The 22,671-nt window shown below is 36.7% G+C and overlaps 1 protein-coding gene across 7 annotated transcripts in view; it reads left to right on the top strand.

The window, feature by feature from the left end:
- Window positions 1-22,671, top strand: part of AIG1 (androgen induced 1) — a 344,302-nt gene that overhangs the window by 293,602 nt on the left and 28,029 nt on the right. The gene's annotated exons all lie outside the window — the stretch shown is intronic.

Genomic DNA, 22,671 nt, shown 5'->3' on the forward strand with positions numbered 1-22,671 from the left:
TTTCCCCAGTTGCTTATATTTTTAGAAAGTATATGCCAAACCTCACACAACAGGAATTTGTTGAACAATCCCATGTAAGCAGTGGTCTCTCCAAGGCTACATTTTTCAACTCTTTTTTCAAACTAAATGTTTTTCTTGGACACTGATTTTATTATTTAAGGATCTTTTTTTTAACTTAGTGTTTGTATGTGTAACTCCTTTTTCTTCTTTCTTTCTTCCTTATTTTTTAGTTTTGGATTAAGGAGTTATTGTCCTATGAAACCAACATGGGAAAAGGCTAACGGTTTCTTACCATAGCATTTCAAATCCATCTGATAGAATTGAAAATGTCTAGTTCCCTGGTTTAGTTTAGAATCTATTCCAGAATTAACTTGTAAATGCAAATATATTTCATGGGTTTTAAATACATAATAGAACAGATACTTTTTTAAATTACTTTTTTATCTTGGGGAATATTAGATCCTAACTAGAGGACACAAGATTTAGCTGCCGAAAGGAATTTTCACTTCCTTAGAAGCGGTTTTCCCTCAGAATGTTTTTCCTCAGAAATGTTTTGGGTCTGTTCATTTATCACATTTCATTCTGAGTCGAATTTGGTGTTGATATGCCTCAGGGATCTCTAGCACCTCCCTCTGCTCTCTCCTGTTCTGAGGACTAGCTCTCCATCTTTGAGCTTGAAAATGTGGGTAAAGTCTTTTACAGGCTCCTCATCGTTATTGTACTGTATCCCAACCAAAGAAGGTCACTGAAATGTGTTCTCTTTCTTCTGGAAAGTGAATTGGAAAACTCTGGCTCTGCAGAGAGAACTCTGTTCCCGCCAGCCCAGAAATAAACGATAAAGCGGAGCACAATACTTTGCATAGTTTAGAGGAGTGATCACATAATGCTCTAAATTTGAACAGAAAAGAGATTCACTGCCAGGAAGCCAGTCAACTCTGGAGCAGCATTTTTTTTTAAAGGCCTGAGTAAGTTTATGACCATTCACAGTCAGTAATCCCCATTTTCCCCCCCAAAACCACAGGCACTTATGCCTACTATTAGTAATAAAATCTTCTGCTTTGTTTCATGGTTCATTGAAAGGATTAAGAAAACTGTATTTTTTCCTTTTTTATCCTTTACTTCATATAGTTGACATAGCTAGCCTGCCCTTTTCCATTCTTCCCTCTCTTCCTGAGTCAGTCATAGTTTTATTTATTTATTTGTTTGTTCATTTATTTATTTAGGTTTTTTGCAAGGCAATGGGGTTAAGTGGCTTGCCCGAGGCCACACAACTAGGTAATTATTAAGTGTCTGAGGTCGGATTTGAACTCAGGTACTCCTGACTCCGGGGCCAGTGCTTTATCCACTGCGCCACCTCGCAGCCCCAGTTATACTATTTATTGAGCATCTTCTATGTGTACAAGATTCTGAGGATTAAAAGAAATAAATTAAATAGTTCTTAACTTTAAGAAGTGTACACTCTATCGGAGTGAAAGATATGTATATGTGTATGAATATATGTACAAAATTTATATGGTAAAAAAAGATCATTTCTTTTGGAAGGAGGGATTAGAGAGAAGGTATGAGTAGTTAAAAGATTAGAATCTTCAAACATTAAAATACTTTTATTTCTTCTGAGTAATGGTCCCATAAATAAGGTTAGACTATGAAATAATGAGATTTCAAACAAATTCAAAACCAAATTCAAAATTAAAAACCAATCTAATGCAATGATGAAAACACAATTTTTTTTTATAAACTCCTTCTTGGGAACCAGTTTACAAGCTACATAAGAAAATTAATCTTTTTGCTTTATAGCCATGTCTTTTATATGGATGGGAATGGAAATTTTTTACTCTGGGAACATTGGCTATGTTTCTGCAAAGTCATTTATATGTCGTCAAATCATTTGCATCCTATTGGGCCCCAGAGATTCAGGAATTCTGTTCTGATGTACTTCCCCCCCTGTCTGTGTGACTATCTTAGGCTGTGCACCAAAGCCCATGGGAAATACCATGTACACTTCATTATAGACCCCAAAATCCCTCAGTAAAATGAAGCACCACTCACTCTTTTCAGGCCAGCTGAGGGGCTCTTGCCAGCTTTGCATATTCCTTAAGCCAGCCTGTATTTGTTTGGAATGTCTTTGCATTAGCCAGCTAGTTCTCTCAGGTTTGTCCTGAGAATGCTCTGAAAGTGTAGTTTTTCCTTTGGTATTCTGCCCCAGGCATTCCTGGCAAAGCCAACAGCCAAACAATGCCCCACACATTGGAGGTCACATTATGTAAATCCAGGGATTTAATTGTTACCAAAAAACTTCTAGTTTTTTCTCCCTCCCCACTCATCTCAGGGCCCATGAGCCCAATAAGAACAGCCAGATTTTTCAGATATGAAATCCTTTAATGTCCTACCAGTGGTGTAACTGGAAAGTCTGGGACCCTCTGCCAAAATTTCAAAAAATTACCATATCCTTTGGTAATTGCAAAATAAATAGATCTCCCTTACTACTTGAGGATAATTTTACACCTAGAGAGAGAGAGAAGGGATTGAGGCACTTGCTTGGCATTACTTTCTTTGCTCCTCATTGCCATGATCACTTTCCCCTGACTGACCTGCTCCCCCGCACTCTTCACCCAAAAAATATTTGACCCTCTGAGGGAAGGGTAGGGAAGAAAAGGGAATAATCATTTATATAGAACCTATTATATACCAGATACTCTGTGTTTAACAATTTTTTAAAAAAAAGCTCTCTCATTTGATTCTTAACCCTGTGAATGATATTTTTACAGGTGAGAAAATTGAGGGTCACACAACTCCTCAAAGTCTGAGACAAGATTTGGGCTCAATTCTTCCAGTTTCAGTAACCTAAGTAATTGATCTTTAGCAAATAATTCTTCATTCTTTGTGTATTTTTCTGGGTACTGTGTACAAAAAGGTATTTTATGAACCTTTTCTAATGCTTGGTAAATGCCTTTCTCCAGTCCATCCTTCTTACTTTTGCCAAAGTACTGTTCAGAAGGGTAAGATCAGATCACTTTTCCCGTCAAACATTTGCTATGGTTTCCCAAAGCCTCCTGAACAAAATAGTGGTCAAAGTCCTCCACAGTCTGGTTCACCTTGTCTGGGGAGATAGCATGATGCAATGGATTATGATTATTATTATTATTATTATTATTATTATTATTATTATTATTAATAGTAATAACAATTCTGGCTAGCATTTACATAGTACTTTTAAGATTGGCAAAGCACTTTACAAAGATTGTCTCATTTTATTTTCATGACAACCTTTGTAGGATCCTTTTTACAGATGAGGAAACTAAGGCAGACAGCAGTTAAATGACTTGCCCTGGACCATACTACTAGTATGTATCTGAGACCAGATTTGACCTCAGGCCTCCCTGACTCTGACCCCAGTGATCTCTCCACTGTATCACCTTGATTCAGTCTAGCCCTGGATTTGGAGTCAGGAAGACCTAGATTCAAATCCTGTCTCAGACACTTACTAACTGTGTGACTCTTGGCAAGTTGTTAAACCTCTCTGGACTTCACTGTCCTCAGTCCCCCATACTTCTCAAAACACATGGTTTTATAATCTTACCTATTTTCTCCTCTTAAATTTCTCTTCCCCTTCCCAAAAACAAATGTACATACATGCATAAAGATTATAAATGTATATATTATATATTTTAGCATATACATATCTACATATGCAGTGCAGAATATGCAGGTTCAATTACTTCTAGAATCTAGATCCTGTAACTTGTAATCATAGAAATTACTATGATAACTCCTTCCCTACTCAACAATAGATTCAAGCCAATTAATTCATTGATTAAGTATTTAATGTGTATTGGGCAGTATGCTAGCTCCTTGGGTCAGAAATATGTGGAAAATGGCATAAAATTTGCCCTTGAGAAATTTACAATCCAGAAAGATGGCACTCATGCACAAATAGCTAATTTAGAAAATAATTCAATATAATAAATTATATAAGAGAAGACAAATATTATCTTTTAGAAATTCAAGGAAGGGGGTGATCATTTCTACCTGGGAAGACAAGAAAAAGTATTATAGAAGAGGTGACACTCAAGTTGGACTTTTGAAGGAAAAAGATTAAAAATAGTGGGAGGAATTAACATTGTAGACATAGGAAATTACATGCAAAGAGAGGCAGAAGTTGCAAAGGACAAGGTAGGATTATGGAACACTGAATAGACCATTCTGACTGGAACCTAGGGAATGCAAAATGAAGAACCAGGAAATCAAACCAGAGAGGATAGCAATGAAAAAATGTTAGTATTTTGAGGGAAATGGACACTGAGCTCTGACCCTCAAAAATCTCAACTGGAGAATCAGCCACTTTGGTTCCAACTTAGTTCAATTCAATAAACATTTAAATGCCTACATGTATGTGTCAATCTCTGGGAATACAAAAAGAGGCAGATGATAGTCCCTGTCCTCAAGTTGCTTACAATTGAATGGGGTGGGGGAGATATATAAATATATATTTTATATACATATATATAAATATATATAATATATAAATACATATATATACAAAACAAGCTATATTTGGGATAAATAATAATTAACCGAGGGAAGGCACTGTAATTAAGTGGGGGTAGAGGAAGACTTCCTATAGGAGGTAGGATTTTAAGAAGATAAAGGAAGCCCTAGCTTCTGGACTGCTGTTCTTAAGAGAAGTTTTAAAATATGATTGTAGTATTGCATTGGGAGGAGGGACAACAAGAGAACTGAGAAATGAGCCTCTAGAAAATCTAATTGCATTAATGACTTTTCTTGTATGCATGTCTGAATTTCTTCTCTTGTGGTGTAGTATGAGTCCCTAGGAAAGCTTTGATTCAGGGGTGTGCTATAAACAATTCCCACCAACTCAGGAGAATCAATTGTTAAATTTTCAGTAGGAGCAAATACATCTGAGATATTGGCAAGAACTACTAATCAGGACTTAGATTTACTGTGTGGTTTACTGTCCAGGTTTAAGAAAGTAATGGAGAAATGTCAGTAATATAGATTAAACTTAAAAGTGTGTTCTGTGTACAATTTTTTTTTTATGTTTTACCCAGATTGTCAATTGTTACATATTTACCAGCACACCCTGAAGGGGGCCCACACTACACAATCTGACCTGTTGGCCAAATATAACCAATCCCATTTTTGTATAGCCAAGGAGCTAAGAATGTTTTTACATTTTTAAGTACAATTAAAACTTTGTTTTAAGATGTAAAAACCATTTTTAGTGGTGAAGCTTACAAAAACAGGCAGATGACTGAATTCGACCTGTGCCATTGAAGGTCATTTGATTCCCTGACAATTCCTTCTGTGCCCTCACTTATTCTTTCATTTATGCTGGTGTCCTAAAATATGTATTCTTTTTTTTTTACAAGGCAAGGGGATTAAATGACTTGCCCATGGTCACACAGCTAAGTAAGTATTAAGTGTCTGAGGCTGGATTTGAACTCACATCTATATGACTCAGTGACTATAAACCTAGTTGCCCTCTGAGACATGGAATCTTGACATAAAAGTTGATACCTTCAAAACAGTAAAGATTAATTCACATTTGGAAAAAATATAGTCTGTACATTTACACATGTGATATTTATCATGTGGAGATTGTGTATGGTTGTGGGAACTTCCATATTTTAAGACACTCATTAACAAGCTAGATAACATGTAGGGGAGTGCAGATTGGATAATGGGAAGTCTCTTGATTAAAATGAATTCATTGATAAACCTGGAGGATGTTCAACTAGAGAAAAAGACTCGGGGGACAAAGAACCACTCCCTACAATACTTGAAGAATTGATTTATGGAAGAAGCCTCAGATGGCAGAAATAGCACCTTCTAGTGGCTTCAAGTGATAAGGAAACAAGTTTTAGCTCAAAGTAAGCAAGAATTTCCAAACAATTAATTGTTTTCCAAAAAAATTTACAGGTTGCATACAGCAGGAAGTTCCTGGTCATGGACGATTTTAAAGCTGAACCTGAATGATCACTTGCTAGGAGTGGGATAGGGAAGAGGGAATCCCTTTTCTTGACTGAGAACCTAAAAATGTTTTGTTCTTTTTTGTTCATTCCTGTCTGATTCATTATAGTTCCATTTGAGGTTTTCTTGGAAAAGATACTAGAGCAATTTTCCATTTCCTGCTCCAGCTCATTTTATAGATGAGGAACCTGAGACAAAAAGGGTTAGGTAATTTTTCCAGGGTCACACAGGTAGTAAGGGTCTGAGTCTTCATGACTCCTAGCCCAGTATTCCATCTATAGTGCCAACTAGCTGCCACAAGAATTTATTTGTCATTCAGTAGCAGAGAGAGAAAACTAGAAAAAGGGGTGACTCCTTTCTAGTTTCTGTGAGGTTTACATTTTATAGAGTTCAAACAAGAGTTCAAACAAGAGCATAAGAACTAGTAGTTGGTAAGGTTTTTGAAATGTATATAAAAATGTATATGTATATAAAATGTAAATGTATATAAAAATTCAAAAACTGAGACAAAGTCAAAACACAAGCTACTGGGGAATCCAAAACACGGGCTTTGGGTTGCAGTTTGCCTCAGTTTCATCCACTGAAAAATGAGGAAAATAATAGCATCTATTTCCCAGAATTATGAAGACCAAATGAGATATTTATAAAGTGCTTAGCACATAATGGGCCCTTAAGAAGTATTTATTTCTTTTCTTCTTCCTCTTAAATCTTCTTTTCAAAAATCTATGACTTTAGAGGTACCTTGGGTCTTTGCAAGTAATTATGATAGTTTAAAAGGCTTCATTTTTGCCTAAAATTTGGAAGTCTAAATTAATGGAAAGGATGTCTTTATAAATAGATGGATAAAAACTAGAAAACAAGACACAAAGACTGTTAGAAAGAAAAATGTAGGTCACCTTTGAAAGACGACAAGGTAAACTGGAAAGAAAACTGAATTTAGTCAAATCCCATGTGTACAAGATGAGCAAATCACCTAAACTCTCTGAGCCTAGTTTCTTCTGTAAAAAATGGGGCTATTTGTATTAAACCTCTAGGTCCAGGGCAGCTAGGTGGCGTAGTGGATAAAGCACTGGCCTTGGAGTCAGGAGTACCTGGGTTCAAATCCAGTCTCAGACACTTAATAATTACCTAGCTGTGTGGCCTTGGGCAAGCCACTTGCCTTGCAAAAAAAAAACCCTCTAGGTCCTACCTTTTCATATATAGATGTGTGTATATAAAATAATGTGATACAGATTTAATGGATTTAAACTTCTTTTCAGACCTTAAAACATTTTGTCAGTTATATTTCTTCTTCATCATCTACTCCAAGCCCTCTCCACCTCCTTGTTTTAATAGATGAAGGAATAGACCTAGAAGAGATGCAGTAGTTTTTCTAAGGTCACCCATCTCTACTGAGTCTGGACTAGAAGAACTCCTAACTTCCAGTTTAGTGATTCAAAGTTTGCATTACCTTCTTACCATGTGCCATCTTTCCCATAGACCAGAAGAGAGAAAGAAAAAGACTCACAGAAAGACAGAAAGGGAGCAGTAAGAAAGAAATGAAACCTGAAGCCCCTTGACAGTAAGTGGGTCAAAGATAGCACATGGGTTAATTCCCTTTGGCCCCAAAGGTGGTTATCACTACTCTGTGACTTTTTCTGTACACCGAGAAATTAACCCCCTTAATAATACATGTCATTTCTTTCATCCACATAGTCTCATTTGATCCAACCTTTAATGGTTGTAATGGTTGTAAGGTCATGGGTTATCCCTATTTTATAGATTAAGAAACTGAAACTCAGAGCAGTTAAGTGAATTGTCTAAAATCAAAAAATTTTATAATTTTATACCTAGCTTAGTTATTCCAACTCCAAGAGGCAGAGCCTTATCTAGGAATTTTTGTGCTGGGAGTAAACAGCATGAAAAGACATGCTCAGTTAACTGGGGAGTAGACTACATTGCACAACATCCCAGACTCACAGACAGGAACAGAGACCTCAAAACCCTGAAGCAAGAATACTTCTATGGAAGCTGCAATGGAAGAAGCAGGATGGGCCATTGCACCATTTGGTAGCTTGCTCTTTTAACGAATTTTTCTTGCTAGGGAAGTGATCAGATCTATTAATGATGAGCTACTAAAGAACTTTCAGTGTTGTCATTGTCCTCTAAATTTCATACTGGAGTAAAGCTCCAGTTTCTCCAACCTAGTTATAACTCTGAGTAGAGCAATATTCTTCCTTTCCAGTGAACCACAGACAGAATATTTTCCCCTGATAATAACCTAAAATAGTTCCCTCATCTGTAAAATAAAGATAGTAATACCACTTATTCCAGTTTTTTTGTGAGAATCAAATGACATAATATGTATAAAGCACCTTGCATACTTAAAGCACTAAATAAATATTATTATCCTTGTTATTGTTTTTACCCATTTGGATAATGTTTTTACCCATATGACTAAGGAGGAGACCTTAAAGGTCATCTAGCCCAAATTCTTTCTTTTTTATAATTGAGAAAACTGAAGTCCAGAGAGGTTGAGTAATTTATCAGAGAGCTAAGATACTTATGTCTGAAAAATTATCAATAAAAATGTCTTCCCAATTTTCTGCTTTTTTTCCTGTTAGCTACATTTGATTTTTTGTCCAAATTTTTTTTAATTTAATGCAATTGAAATTGTCCATTTTATATCTTACTCTGTTCTCTGTCTCTTGTTTATTCTTAAAATGTTTGCTTATCCATAAGCTGATATTGTGTTCCATATTTTCAGATTTTCTGGTAATATCTCTATTTATATCTAGGTCATATATCCATCTTGACCTGGTCTTATTAAATGATGTAAAATATTGGTCTATGCCTGGTTTCTGTCACACTGCTTTCCAATTTTCCCCAAAATTTTTTAACCAAATTTCTTATTCCAAAGACTTAAGTATTTACTTGTCAAATTGAAAGTTACAATATTTGTTTGCTTCTATAAATTGTATATCTACTCTGTTCCACTGATCTTTCTATTTCTTAGCCAGTATTAGAAAGTTTTAAAAATAACTGCCTTATAATATGGTATAAGATCTGGTATTGCTAAATCTCCTTTCTTTAATTTTTTTTTCCATTATTTCCTTTCATATTCTTGAGTTTTAGGTCTTCCATATGAATTTTGTTATATTTTTTGAATTCAGTAAAATAATTTTTTGATAATTTAATTGGGATGGTATTGAATATATAAATTAGTTTAGATAAAGTTGTCACTTATATTAGCCTTGCCTTCCCATGAACAATTAATATTTCTCTAATTACTTAAATATGATTTTAATTATATGAAATTTTTTATAATTTTGTTTATATAATTTCTAGGTTTGTTTTGGCAGGAATACTCCCAGGTAACTTATACTGGCTAGAGCTATTTTAAATGGGGTTTCTCTTATTATCTTTCTTGCAGGGTTTTGGTTGTGTATATAAGAATGCTGATTATTTTTATGAATTTACTGTACATTCTGTTATTTTGCTAAACTTAACTTTGTTGTTTCAACTAACTTTTTAGTTAAGCTTTTGGGATTTGACATGTACATCTTATTGTTTGCAAAAAGAGATAGTTGGGGCAGCTAGGTGGCACAGTGGATAGAGCACTGGCCCTGGAGTCAGGAGTACATGAGTTCAAATCCAGCCTCAGACACTTAATAATTACCTAGTTGTGCGGCCTTGGACAAGCCACTTAACCCCACTGCCTTGCAAAAACCTAAAAAAAAAAAAAATGATAGTTTTATTATCTCATTCCTTATTTGGTTTACTTCTATTTCTTTTTCTTCTCTTTATGCTACTACTAGAATTTGCTAGGATTTCCAATACAATATTGAAGATTTTTGGTGACAGTGGACATGCTTGTTTAATTAAATTGAGAAAAAATTTTATAGACAATTTCCCAGATAAAGATCTTATCTCTAAAATAAATAAAGAACTTGGTAAAATCTATAAGACTATGAGTCATTCTCAATTGGTAAATAATCAAAGGATATGAACAGGCAGTTTTCCAGTGAAGAAATCAAAACAGTTTTTAGTTCTTTGAAAAAGTGCACTAAATCATTATTCATTAGATAAATGCACGTTAAAACAACCTTGAGATATCATTTTATACTTATCAGATTGACTAAAATGATTGAAGAGGAAAGCGACAAATGTTTAAGTGGATGTGGAAAAATTGGATCACTAATTAATTGTTGGTGGAACTGTGAACTCATTCAGCCATTTTAGAGAACAATCTGGAATTATGCTCAAGATTTATTAAACTAATTATAAACTTTGACGCAACAGTACTGCATCTTTGAGGCAATTATTGGCATCTAATTGACTATATAATTTTAAGAAGAGACAGACTTATGTGAGTGATGAAGTCAATGTATGGTGCAGACTACTGAACTGATCACAGACTCATCCTCTCCAAGCTAAGTATTCACATTCAACCATATTGCAGCCCCAAGGTAAAATGAATATTAGAAGAATTAATGTCCAGAGGTCAGAGAACTTCTTTAAGCAGGAAGAGTTTGTCATCAACTTAGAGAGAAAGTTAAGCCAACACACAATTGGCAGCAGTAGAGCAAAAGCAGAGAGGACAGCTTTCAGACATTTGGCATACAGCACTGTATTTGTTCATCTGTGTCAGGAAACTGATAAACATCAAAAATGGTTTGATCAAAATGATGGGAAAATACAGAAGCTGCTAAATGAAAAATAGGAACTCCACAGGGTTTATCATCAGAATAGTTCATCCATTTCTAAGAAGCCAGCATTTAATTCCATCAAAAGTAAAGCACAGGGGTGGCTAGGTGGTGCAGTGGATAGAGCACCAGCCCTGGAGTCAGGAGTACCTGAGTTCAAATCCAGTCTCAGACACTTAATAATTACCTAGCTGTGTGGCCTTTGACAAGCCACTTAACCCCATTGCCTTGCAAAAAACCCAAAAAAACTAAAAGAAATTTGGGATGCAGAATGTTGACACTGGCCCAGAACAACCCAGCATAGTGTAGCCTCACAAGGCAGAATGGAAGTAGCTCAGAGAAAACAAGAGTTTAAAGTGCACACATCAAGTATTCACATGAACTATTGGTGCCCAACCTGTGGTAGAGTATTCCTAGCTCATGTTGGTCCAATCAGCCACAGTTGAACACACTGTAACTTGTCTCTAAAATGGTGATATTGTTTTGGTCTTCCTCAATAAGGAAGGACAAAAACCAACCAACCAACCATTACTAGGTCTATTTCCAAAGATAATTAGGGAAAAGGAAGAGGAATTTATATGTTCTAAAATATTTATAACCATTCTCTTTGTGGTGGCAAAGAACTGGAAATTGCTGGAATACCCATCTCTTGGGGAATAGCCTAACAAGCTGTGATATATGATGATGATGATGGAATATCACTGTACTATAGTTTGAAATGATAAGCTCATTGATTTTAGAAAACATGGATAGGCTTGCAGGAAATAAGAACAGTGAAATGAGCAGAACTGAGAGATTGTTGTATTCAGTAATAGCAATATTGTTTTAAGAGCAACTTTGAGTAACAAAGTCATTTTGACTATTACAAATAACCAAATGTACCACAAAGGATATATGAAAGAAGATTTTACTACACACACACACACACACACACACACACACACACACAGACATACAATCACACTTGTGTCAAATGGTATCCATCTCTGGGGGTGGAGAGAGGAAAAAAAGAGAAATGTACATGATAAATTTATTATATATTTAAAAGGCATAGCAAGTTGTATATAATAGATTTGCAGTTTCACATGCAATCATCTTTTTACCATTCTATCATGTTAAGGAAATGTTTATTTTTTTCATGAATTAAAAATAAAATAAATAAAAATTATCCAAAAAAGAAAAACTAAGGGGGCAGAGTGAAGATGGCAACCTGAGAAGAGCCTCTGTTAGATGCTCTCTCTCAAAACTCATAAAATAAGGATTCTAACTAAAGTTTCAAGAGACAGAACCCACAGAGGGATCTAGTGAGTAAATTCTCCAGCCCAAGGTAACTTGGAAAATAATGGAAAGGCTCTGCTCCACGGGGCTAGAGGGGTGGCCACCAGAGTGAAGGAACTTCATCCTCCCAGAGGCAGCCCCAGGGCACCTGGGAGCCACAGCTCACAGCAGTGGGGTCAGTTTCCTGACCTACACCCCAGGGAGCACCAGGCACAACTTGGAAGATCAGCAGGGAGACCTCTGCCAGAGTGAGCTTGTGAAGCCCAGCACTCAGCAAGCAGCAGCCCAGATCCAGGAAATGGAGACAGATGTGGAGCCAGTAAGCAGGAGCCCCCAGGCAACTGAGCCTTGAGTGCTCGGCCTACCAAAGGTAGGGGAGTGGAGAGAGAGACTTCCGAGGTCTGTCCTCTATACTTGGAATAGGACTCTGGGGCTCTGACCACATTCAGATCCTGATCACAGTCTAGGCCCCCCATAGAACAGCAGGGCCCCCCCCTCAGCCCCGTGGCAGAGGGGTGCAATTGTGGTCATTCACAGACCAGGAGGGAAGACAAAGATTCACATACTGAGATCCTTGTTGGGGGTGGTGTCCCAATAATATTCAAAAGCTCAGGAAGCACCCCAAAACCAGGCACAGGCTGGGGAAATGAGTAAACAGAGAAATAAGAGGAACACCATTAAGAAATACATTGTCTATGAGCCCAAGAAGGATCAAAATACTCAGTCTGAAGATGAGGAAGTACAAGCTCCTGCATCTAAAGACTACAAGAAAAACAGAAATTGGGCTCAGGATATGACAGAGCTCAAAAAAGATTCTGAAAATCAAATGAGGTAGATAAAAAAAAACACTGGGAAAAGAAATGAGAGAGATGCAGGAAGAAATATGAAAAAGAAGTCAGCAGCTTAGTCAAGGAGATCCAAAAAATGCTGAAGAAACTAGCATGTTAAAAACCAACATAGGGGGCAGCTAGGTGCTGCAGTGGATAGAGCACTGGCCCTGGAGTCAGGAGTACCTGAGTTCAAATCCAGCCTTAGACACTTAATAATTACCTAGCTGTGTGGCCTTGGGCAAGCCACTTAACCCCATTGCCATGCAAAAACCTAAAAAAAAAAATCAACATAGGTCAAATGCATAAAACAGTTCAAAAAGTTATTGAGGAGAAGAATGCTTTAAAAAACAGAATTGACCAGATGGAAAAAAAGGTAAGAAAACTCTCTGAGGAGAAGAAATCTTTCAGAAGTAGAATGGAAGTAAAGGAAACTGCTGGCTTTACAAGAAGTCAAGACAAAATACTTCAACACCAAAAGAATGAAAAATTAGAAGAAAATGTGAAACATCTCATTGAAAAAAACAACTGATCTGGAAAAAAGATTCAGGAAAAGATAATTTATGGGGGGCGGAGCCAAGATAGCTACATGAAGGGATTGAGTCTTAGGAGCTCTCTGATAAAAACTCATAAACTAAGGACTCTAACTAAACTTTTGAGAGACAGAACCCACAAAGGGACCCAGTGAGGCAGTTCTCCTACCAAAGGTAACCTGGAAAAGAGCAGAGAAGCTCTGCTCCCCAGGCCGGAGGGGTGACCTGCCAGAGGGGTGGCCCGCCAGAGCCAAGGAACTTCAGCCTCCCGGAGGCAGCCCCAGGGCACTGGGGGCCGCAGCTCGCAGCAGCGGGGGAGTCTCCTGGGCTGCACCCTGGGGAGCACTGGCATGGAGTGGGGGAGCAGCGGGGGACCTCTGCTGGGGCCAGCATGTGGAGCCCAGCCCTCAGGGCACACAGCCAGCAGCCTGGTCTTTTGGCAGCCCAGATCCAGGAAACAGAAGCAGGCGGAGCCAGTAAGCAGGAGCCCCCAGGACATGAACCCATTGAGCTGAGGGAGGGGAGTGAAGAGAGAGACTGCTGAGCTCTGTCCTCTGCCTCTGGAACAGGGCTCTGGAGCTCTGACCACATTCAGATCCTGATCGCAGTCTAGCCCCCCCCCCCCATAGAACAACAGGGCCCCCCCCCACCTCACCCCATGGCAGAGGGGGGCGCTTATGGTCATTCACAGACCAGGAGGGAGGACAGAGCCTCACACACTGAGACCCTTGTAGGAGTGTCCCAAAAGCTCAGGAAACACCCCCAAAAACAGGCTTAGGCTGGGAAAATGAACAAAGAAACAAGAGGAAGACCATTGAGAAATATTTTGCAAATGAGTCCAAGAAGGATCAAAATACCCAGTCTGAAGATGAGGAAGCACAAGCTCCTGCATCTAAAGACTCCAAGAAAAAAACAGAAATTGGGCTCAGGCTATGATAGAGCTCAAAAAAAAGACTTTGAAAATCAAATGAGGGAGTTAGAAGAAAAACTGGGAAAAGAAAGGAGAGAGATGCAGGAAAAACATGAAAATGAAGTCAGCAGCTTAGTCAAGGAAATCCAAAAAAATGCTGAAGAAAATAGCATGCTAAAAACCAGCTTAGGTCAAATGGATAAAACAGTTCAAAAAGTTATTGAGGAGAAGAATGCTTTAAAAAGCAAAATTGGCCAGATGGAAAAAGAGATAAGAAAACTCTCTGAGGAGAAGAAATCCTTCAGACAAAGAATAGAATTCAGGGAGATTGATGAATTTACCAGAAATCAGGAATCAATACTTCAAAACCAAAAAAAATGAAAAATTAGAAGAAAATGTGAAATATCTCATTGAAAAAAACAACTGATATGGAAAACAGACTTAGGAAAGATAATTTGAAAATTATTGGAATACCTGAAAGTCATGATCAGGAAAAGAGCCTTGACATTGTTTTTAAAGAATTCCTACAGGAAAATTGTCCAGATATTCTAGAAGCAGAGGGCAAAATAGAAATTAAGAGAATCTACCGATCTCCCCCAGAAAGAGATCCAAAAAAAAAATACAACCCCCAGGAACATTATAGCCAAGTTCCAGAACTCCCAAGTCAGAGAGAAAATATTACAAGCAGCCAGGACACAATTCAGATATCATGGAGCTTCAGTCAGGATCACACAGGACTTAGCAGTAACTACATTAAAGGCTTGTAGGACTTGCAATATAATATTCCAGAAGGCAAAAGAGCTCAGAATGCAACTGAGAATCAACTACCCAGCAAAACTGAATGTCCTCTTCCAGGGAAAAAGATGCCCTTTCAGTGAACCAGGGGAATTTCAAATGTTCCCTGTTAAAATGGCCAAAGCTGAACAGAAATTTTGGTCTTCAAATACAGAACTTAGGTAGACAGTGGAGGAGAAGGGTAAACTATGAAGGACTTAATGATGATGAACTACATGTATTCCTGCATAGAAAAATGATACTGATAGTACTCATAAGAAACTTCTCATTTAATAGAGCAGGTAGAAGGAGCTTTTATAGATGAAGCACAGGAGAGAACTGAATTTGAAGATGTAATATATATTGTAAAAATGGAGTCAATGGTTAAAAGAGAAATGTAATGGGAGTAAGAGAAAGGAGAGGTGGAATAGGCTAAGATATTTCATATAATAAGTTTTTTTATTACAATGAGCTATTTCAATGATATAGAAAGGGGGAAGGTAAGTGGGGGAATGAGGGAACCTTCGCTCTCATCAGAGGTGGCTCAGAGAGGAAACATCAAATACATACTCAATGGGGGTATAAACATCTAGAGTAAGAAGGAGAGAAGGGGGCAGGAGGAGGCGGGGATGTGAGTGATGGAGAAGAGGGTGGACCATGGGGGAGAGTGGTCAGATATAACACATTTTCTTTTTTACTTCTTGCAAGGGGCTGGGATTGGATGGCCTGTCCAGGCCCACAGGGCCGGGTGGTTGCTGTTCCTTAGGGCTGGTATGTGGCCTTGGGGCCTCTTGGCCCCAGGGCTGGTGATCAGTCTGCTGTGCCACTCAGCTACGCTACCCTACAGCACATTTAAGAAGAGGGACAGAGTGAATGGAGAGAGAAAATATAGTACATGGTAGTGGAGAAGTATGAATGGAGGGAGATGCGATCAGCAATGGCAACAGTGGAAAAAATATGGAAGTAGGTTTTGTGATGGATTTATCCTAAAGAATGTGATCCACGCACAAAAGAGCTGGTGGTGTTGGAACACAGTCTGAAGCACATCATTTTATTGTTGTTGTTGTTGTTGTTGTTATTGTTATTGTTATTATTATTATTATTATTATTATTATTATTATTATTATTTTGGAGGGGGGTTGCAAGGCAAATGTGGTTGGATGGCTTGCCCAGGGCTGCACAGCTGGGAGGTTGTTGGGTGTCTGAGGTCAGATTTGAGGCTGGATTATCTGGGCTCCAGGGCTGGTGCTCTGTCTACTGAACCACCTAGCTGCCCCTATTATTGTTTTTTTATTTTAATTTTAATTTTTTTCTTTACTTTATTGCTCATGAGGATCTATATTTTGGGGGGAGGGGGAATAATTACTCTTAAGAATATTTTAGTAATGTATAAAAAATCATATGTACAAAAAAAAAAAGAAAACCTAAGATATTAAGTAACAGCTGGATCAGATTTTCTGATGCCCAAGTCACTCTTCCCAAAAAATACTGTTCTCTAATAGAACAGTACGGGTGGTTTTTACTTTATTGTTCCCCTTAATTGAGTACCTAATATAATTGAAGGGCATCTAGACAGCAAGAATACTAGAGTCAGAAAAATCTGAGTTCAAATGTGGCCTCAGACTCTTACTAGCTATGTGATCCTGAGCAATTCACTTAGCCCTATTTGCCTTGGTTTTCTCCTCTGTAAAATGAGCTAAAGAAGGAAATAGCAAGCCACTGCAGAATCTCTGGCAAGAAAAACCCAAATGAGGTTATAAAGAGCCAAACATGACTGAAATAACTGATCAACAACATGTATAAAGCCCTCGTGTTCACCCATGCTACACCCTTATACATTTCAAAAATAAAAACAAACAGGCAACATATATATATATATATATATATACACATATATATATATATGTATATATATATATATATATACACACACACACACACACACACATATATATATATATATATATATATATATATATATATATATATGTGGTTTTTTTCTTTTTTGAGTGTAAAACAACTATCCATATAGTTACAGGAGATTGGTCAGGGGAAAACAAGTAGCTTTAATGCTTATTTCTGTGTATCTCATGCACAATGAAAGCAACCTGTCTTTTCCTTCTCTTCTAATATAAGCAGTCATCACTGGGAAAAGCCACATCCACCACTGACTGGTTTCCCCTCAGGGTCCAACCTCCTTGTCAGTACACTAGTCATTCCTTACAACTGCTATTCATGGTTTTTCTTTTCAGTAGCTGTATTCTAAAGTTCACGAGAGAGGCTCCGCAGAACACAGAAAAAAGAAATCAGCTCAGATCCATAGGAAACATCTGTTCTTAAGAGACTAAATAGGCTGCCCCGAACAGTTAGGGTCTGTTCCAAACCTGGTGGTAAGGTTGTATGCTTCCTGCCCTGTAGTCTCCTCCTTTGCTGGTTTCTCATTCAATCAGAATCAAAGTCCAACAGTCATGCATAATACATGCTAACTAATCACAGCTCACAAAAGGAACTCCCCAACAAGTGGACTGGAGCAAGACAGGGGAGTGATCTGGGAGTGTGTAGGGGGAGGGGGAGAATGGTCCCTGAATTTTCTTTTGGTGCTAAAAATGTGTTGATATTTCTGATCCTGGCTGAAATCCAATTTAAAGAAAAATTGTCTTTTCATTATTGACTTAAGGACTGTAGTATTTTGTTGAGTTTTTTCCTTGTCATTTCTACATTTCAAATCATATTTCCTTGATTTTTACTTTTCAGCTTATTTTTTTTCTAAGTCATTTGAAAGCCTTCTTGATATAGTCCCCAACCATCTCAAAATTCTGTCTCCCTCCTATACTACTAAAAATATCTGGAAAAAATCCCTATTTTTTTTACTTCAATTTAGTAGGACTCTTAAGTGTTACACGTAGAGTAAATGTTGAAAAAAACTGCTTTTAATTATAAATCCATAGTGTTGAAAGAGACTTCTTTTCTAGTCCAAACTCCTACCCCATACTCCTGCATCAGGTACCTACTATAATATCCCAAGGGAAGTAGTGCATTAGCCTCTGTTGGAAAACTTTTAGGACAGAACACTTGTATCACATAAAGCAATATACGATATTTCTTTTTTTAGGTTCAATCATCCTAATTGTTCAAAACTATTCTCATTTTGAACCCAATAATTTCCCTTCCCTGTCCATATGGCTTAACTCTTCCTAGGGTCATTCAGAATAAATCTAAAGAAGTCCTTCAAAATCAAAAATTTCAATCATGTCCCTCCTAATATTTTTTTCTAAACAAGCTTTTCCAGTTCTTTCAATAATTCACTTATTACATGATTTTAGATTGTAAATTGTATAGGATGGAAGGCAAGAAAAAATGCAGTAACTTTCCACCATCCTTGCTTGGAAAAAACATATGAAATCTTAGAAGGGGAATTTTGCATTTATTTGGACTTTGTTATAGATACATAGAAATCCAGTCCCTTTGGAGGTTCTGTAGGAGACAGGACTCAAGTCTCTGAACTTCTTTTCCAACAATAATTTATCACTTGGTTTCTATAAGATTTAGTTGTATTAATCTTCTGTTTCTAGAAATGTTTCTCCCGAAGAAGCTAACGGATCTTTTCATTTCATTTTTCAGTGTACATTGGAATCTTCATTATGTAAAGTCAAGGAGCTAGCTCATACTGGTTCCCATGAACTATTGGTTAAGTTTTCAGCATGAAATGGCAATGTAAAATGAACACTAAGAATGCTTTATTTTTATAATTTTGTTTACTGTTTTCTTGATTATCTAAAGTTATGAAAGTGGAGAAAGTCATGCATACTTTTTCCCCAAAGAGCCAATTGTTAAACATTTACCAGTACACACTTGCTTCATCAAGTTTAATAATTCCTCATAGTCAACAGTTATGTATTATACATTTTCTATGTTCCAAGCACAAAGAGAAGTTCCCTTAGACTCATAAAATTTGAAGGGATCTATTTTAGAGATATGCTAGCTTAGTCCAGTCCCTACATCTTACAGACAATGAAACTGAGATCCAGAAAGCTCAAGAAGAGTAGAGGAAATACTATTGAAGATGGCCTAAGTTTAAGTCTTCCTAGTATTTGATGGTCTTTGACGAGTCTCTCCACTTCCCTGGGACTCAGTTTCTTCATCTATAAAATGATGGAGTTGGACTAGAAGATCATTTCTTTTTCACCTCTAAATTCTAAGGTTCTGCTTGGTCTATATCATGGATTAATGTAGTAGGATTTGAACTGAGGCCAACTAAGTCTTAGCCTAGTGTCTCTAAAACTGTATCATTCAGTCTCCTACCAGAATGTTCTTGCCTTGCATTTGATCCTGTCTTATGGGGGAGTACATAGATTTAATGAAGAAGATCTGTATACCTACAAATTTACCTACAGATATTCCCATTCATAGAATCATAACCTTTAGATCATGTCAGATAAAGACAGAAAAATGCAGATTTAAGTGTGATATTACCATCCTGAGCCCTTTCATCAATCCCACTCGGGTCATGGACTTTCTTCAGGGGCTTCCACCTGTTTATTTGGACTTTTATTTATTCTTTAATTTCATTATGGAATAGATTTTACCATTTTTCCTGTAGCATCATTTAACAGTCCTGGTCAGTGAGTAGCACATCATCATCTAATTGAGCAACATTACTAGGGAAATAAATAGATCAAGTGAGGAGATTATGTATGTAATGACTGGGCCAGACCTTAAATTCCAGCACAATTGTGATCTTATCGATGTAAGTATTCTTGCCAAGAAAGTAATGACAGCTTTTTCTTACTTCTTCCCCATTATGTGTGACTCTTGTTCCTGTTCTTCTATATATTTTACAAGATAGCCTTACTTTCTCTAGGAAAATTATTCAAGTTGTACTTGAAACTGCATCTCTCTTCCATGAAAGCAGTGAAAATCTTCATAAACATGTGTCCTTGTTTTATTTCTTGCTTGATAATAATCAGAGGGACACCAAACAAGTTTATAGCTAATGTAGTTTTCAAATTTGTATAATTCTGACATTCAGTTTGTAGATTTACCTTTAAGGTGGAATTTTGCTCTACAGAATGAAGATTTAATAGTCAACAAACAATAATCATAATGGGATCTTTTATTCTCCAGATCTTTCAATGTATGCGTGTATTAAGTATAAAGATGTGCTGTACTATGGGTTATCACTTGTAAAAGCCTGCCTATTCCCTGCTAATATCCTCATCAAGGATGCCCTCAATGCTTATATAGATTATTCCTTCTTTAGTAATATTTTTATCAATTACAGGTAAGGACAATTCTTAAAATTCATTGTTAAAATTTTGAGTTTCATATACTCTCCCTTCCTCCCAGAAAGCATAGGGAATTTGATATAGGTTATAAATGTACAATCACACAAAATGTTATTCCATATTGGTCATATTGTGAGAGAAAACACTATGTAGATTATTCCTATAAAGTAAATTATATATAAATTAGGAATTAGGAGTATAGGTAGTTACTGATGGTCAATTTTTTTTAAATAACAAAAAGATCTAGTTTTTCTCGGATGATATGATATCCTATGATATCTTCCCCCCCCACACACTTTAAATATTCTGAGAATTGATCCTACCACATCCTCAAAGTTATGTTACCTCCATAAATACTTGCTCTAGTTCATTTTTTCCATCTTTGTTTTCTTTTAGTACCATGTTAGTCTTCCTGATCAGTACACTCAGAACTGTGATATTAGAGCACAGGTTTCACTGTCTTTGATGCTGAAAAGAGGTTGCTATAAAAATTCTTATAGATCTTTTCCATTTTCCATCTGTTCATCATCCTCCCAACTTCCATCCTTAAATGCCCTCAGGTTACCTCTCCTTAGTTGACTTTACACTAGACACTTTAAATTTAAGTGATGTTATTTTTTATTTCATTTCATTGCTTCTTACTATTTTGTGAGGTGATATTTATCAGAATCTTCTACCATTTTTCTTTGTAAGATTTCACAAGTGACTATATTCTAAACCAGTGTTACTCTTGGCTGTCAATGTCTCCCTCAAACTGGAAAGACCAAGTGTTTGTTGAGTGAGTTGGTTTTGGAGCTCTTTTGGTATGGCAGTTGATTTACTTCAGATAAAGTTCCTTACAAAATTGTTATGATCAGTAAAAATATTCTTTATTTTATCCAGTTTCTGTTTTTGGTATCAGTAACTTTTTCATACAGGTCAAATTGAAGTTGTTTTAATGGAATGGCATATATTTTTCTCACCAATCTTTGCTTTAACAAGTCAGGGATCTGACTCTGCATATTTAGCTGTTACAGGAATAAATCCCTGTAATTAATTTAGCTTTAGTGATGTTATTTTGTGCTCATTGTTTCCAGTACCTTTCAAAGAAAGTATTTTTGTTTTCCCCAAAGAAAGTATTCATGGCCTATCTGTAAGAGACTTTAACATATTTTACAATTGTCTTGTAGGATGAATTCTTGTTCAGTTATGAGTTGAACTATATGACTTACATGCATTTGTGAGATTCTTTGCTTCCATGATATAATCTAAATCTTGATCTTTCTCTATTTAAGAAACATTGCTCTCTGGAAAGTCTAATGGGAGGAAGAATTATTTAACACAAGGGTCCAGAGAAGATAATACCTAGGATACCACACAGTTTTGATAGGACTGTTCTTTGACTTTCCCCTGTAAATGCTTTGAATTCTGTGTTAATAAATACAGGATGATACAACCATTTCTTAAACAACTAACTTTCTAAACTCCCTTAATTTGGCAATATAATTTATAATGCTGTAAGATTCTTGATATATTGTTAGGATCTCTGGGTTTGAGGCCCAGCTTGGCTACTTAACTTTCTGCATGACCTTAATCATTAATCCTCCCTGAACCTCCTCATATGTAGAAGGAACTTGACTAATGATTTCTAAGGTCTATGATTCTATATAGTATAGATAAGAACAAGCCAAAAGCTTATGATTTTTATTAGAAAATATAACCATAGCCACACATAGGCAACATTTTGACACTCAACTGGAAAGATCATGTGTATCATAAGAAAATAAAGAACAATGAATGCCCTCTGCCCAGATTCCTCAAAGGGATAACTATTGCAGCTGTTTTCAAGTTTTACCAATGAGTTTGCAAATTAAATGCCCTAAGAATTTGGAGAAAATGTCATATGAAAATTTATAATGTGAAAACCAGGATTAATTATTTATTAATATTAATTTATTAATTATTAATTAATTATTAATCATGATTGCATGACCAGAAAATGAGATATAGTACTATTTGACTAGCTATCATATTATCTAATTGAGGTTGAATTTTCCTGCCTCAGTGGGGTTGAATCTTCCTTGATGTCCAGTGATACTTTTCAAATAGCGGATTTCTATACCCATCAATCTAGATGCCAAGCAATGACATCTCTGAATACATTGTTATCTGATTAATTATGCATCTACAAGTCAGAGACCCCAGATTCAAGTTGACTTTAGGGCTAATGATGAGTATTTGTATTCATACTATTACAAGATCAGGTCAAATAAAAACCCTGAGACATGTCAAGCATAGTCTAACTCCCCAATTATTCCTCAGACTCCTCTGTTCTCTCATAAATCTGCCAACCAGGAAGTGACCATAGGTTTTATTTCAAACTGGAGCAGACCTTTCCTTTGTCCCAGT

Source organism: Macrotis lagotis, chromosome 5 (genome assembly GCF_037893015.1).
Source record: "Macrotis lagotis isolate mMagLag1 chromosome 5, bilby.v1.9.chrom.fasta, whole genome shotgun sequence".
In the NCBI taxonomy this organism is placed as follows: Eukaryota; Metazoa; Chordata; class Mammalia; order Peramelemorphia; family Peramelidae; genus Macrotis; species Macrotis lagotis.